Source organism: Seriola lalandi, unplaced genomic scaffold, assembly GCF_002814215.2.
Source record: "Seriola lalandi dorsalis isolate HSWRI2012SDOR001 ecotype SW California unplaced genomic scaffold, Sedor1 jcf7180002054663, whole genome shotgun sequence".
Classification (NCBI taxonomy): domain Eukaryota; kingdom Metazoa; phylum Chordata; class Actinopteri; order Carangiformes; family Carangidae; genus Seriola; species Seriola lalandi.
In genome coordinates, this window is record NW_019525216.1 from 1,362,490 (window position 1) to 1,365,392 (window position 2,903).

A 2,903-nucleotide genomic window follows, 5' to 3' on the forward strand; every position below is an offset into this window, starting at 1 on the left:
CATGCAGGGTCACCGAATCAGAAAAATGCTCACGTCTAGTTTGCACGGCAATGACAAATGACACATATTCATTGTTCAATCTGTTCAATCAACAACATGTGACAGATTCTCATGTGGAGTGTGCAAGCTGTTTGCTGATCTTCTCGTTTATGTGCTTTTAGTCCCGACATCACTACACTTTCTTCTGTAGCCCGCTTTCCTAAACCAAGAGCTCATCCACACATTCCTCCACGAATAGCTGAAGAAGAGTGTAGTTGCCCAGGCACTTTAAGCACTGCTGCATATGTAAGTGTCAGCACTGTGGAGATGATAATTCCTAGGCTTGCTACCATGGATAAACGGGGAGAATGGCTTCTACGTTATTGGATTCATTTGCACAACAACTGTCCCCAAAAGCCTTAATTTTCCTGAACAGCTTTATATTTGGCAAGAGTTTCTTACAACAGCATGGTGAGTAGCTGTACAGAGGTTTTATAGTGCTGTGCATCACTTTATGGTGTTCAATTATGTTTGTGTCTCAGGTGCTTAACTCCCTGTATTTAGTAAATCCATTGTTGGCAGCTGGAAATTTAGCATTAGTATGTCACACACACAATTATACATATTGCCATAGAACTGAAATGTTGGTGTTTACAAGGAAATCGACATTGAAATGAGCTTGTTGTTATACAAATAACTTGGCTCAGAAACGAGGTTTGTTATACCCCACCCCCACCCTCCCTTCCCTTCTGCATATTTTTATCCATTAACATTTCATAGTGTTTGGCTTGTGGCATACTTAAATACAATTACAAAAATAAACAATAAAGAACAGAGTATTTTCAGCCCGTTGTTGTATATGTTGTAAATTTCCTCATTTTCAGTTTCCTCTATTAAAAGGGAAACACTAAGTTTGTGAAACCAAACGCATTCTAATTAACTTGCAAATAAGCAGTTATGTGCAATGCCCCACTATGGAGCTTTTGGGTTTGATTTATATATATTGTTTCTTCCACAGCACCCGCAAAATACACAAGTACTCACAAGTTACCCTGTTTTGGTATCAGTGTACGAACTAATGTGGAACTAATGGATGCCAGAGAATCCAAAATGCTGTAACAACTGATGCAATATGCTGCTGTATAGACTATTTTAGTTATAGTAACTAATCAAACAAACAGCAATTAAAATATTCAGGTTACACATCACAGCTCATATTTAATGCATTTTATCCACCGTGGAAATATTTATACTTGTATTATGAAGTCTTTGATTCTCTTAATGTTGAATAGACTTCAAACTGTTTCAAACTCTTTTTTAGCTAGTTGGGAGCAGCAGGAAAAAGCTGCAAAAACATTGCCACTATTATCATGGCAAACTTTGTAGTTAGCAAACAGTTGCCAAATTACACATCCAGCAGATACAGAGCAACATTAGCATTCACATGGAGTTATGTTTCTGACACCCTGGCAAATATGCACTGAACTTTTGGCTTTGTGTTTGGTCTCAACCAGCGCCTGAAGGAAACACCTCGTTAGCAGCTAAATTCTATATTATACGTTCACAAGCTAGATAGATAGATAGATAGATAGATAGATAGATAACACAGCTAGTTGCTAGTTTGGTCTGTGTCATTTGCTGCTCGTTAGAGCTGAGTAGAATTCTTACTGAACGTCCCTGTGGGTTTACCCCCTTTCACACACAAATAGTCATGTGGTCAACTCTTAAATATAAAAATATTGATGATAGCAGCTTTGAAGTTGTAAATCAGGCCATGGTCCAACTTGTGGAAAACATTTTATCTCTCTGTTCCTTCATTTAGGATATTATAATGACTTAGGTCTCAGAGCATCTGTGTTTTTTCTGTTTGTGATGTGAATTTTGTATTATGATGAACTTGAGTGAGTGGGTGTTGATTTTGATTTAGTGAAAACATTTCACCTCATAAACTGAACCCAAAGTAATTTTACAATTTCGACGAGGCAAATGAAGATGAATCTTTTTTTCTTTTTTTTTTTCAATTCCAGGAAGGACACCTATTTGAGGTATTTGTATTTATTTATTTATTTTTATTTTTTTATCTGACAGCAGAAATGTTATCTCTGTCTTGAGGACTGTTAATTTAGAATGAATGTGAAGTAAGGAACAATTCCTTACAAATCCAAATGAGAGATTGGCAATAATAGAATACAAGAATTTTTTTTTTATGTTGCTGATGGATGTATTTCATTAGCATAAAATCTAACTTGTCTGATTTCTCAGTTATTCATTGTCATTTGGGAGGCTCTAACTTTTGTCTGATTAGAGAGTTTTTCTTTGCTTTACAACTTTGAATAAGAATGCCTAATAGTGAGAAGAGCTGAACAGAAATAACATTCCCTTTAAATTCATAATTATATACTGATTTGCAATTATAGTTCACCTTCTTATTCAAAAGGAAACTGCTATGTTCATGCAGTTCAGGGACGTCTTCTGGTACTGTCATGATTTTCTGTCTTTTCCTGCAATGAAACAGATATAGTAGGGTCTAACTTGCCTTCATTTCCATGTTTTTGAAATGCTCTTTCGGTGTCAGCGGAGGACGTGCAAAGCTGTTTATACTTTAATCACGGAGAGTGTGTTATTCAGAAGATAAAAAGGAACAGATTCAACTTTGACTAGTATTCTATTAGTCTGTTGGCATCTGCATCTCCAATAGTAGTGTAGTATTCATGTTACTGCTAATATGGAGACTGAGACTCTTCTTTTGCACTTCTTGTGTATTCTATGTCGTAGAGATGGCAGCGGTATATTGCATGGCACTTAAGGCATCGCTTTGAAGCTACTTGGTTTATGCAAGTGTAATGGCAGGCAGCTTTGGTCGGTGCTCTACCTGGAGAAAATCCATTTGCATCGCAGGGGGGTGGGGTGGGGTGGAGTGTGTG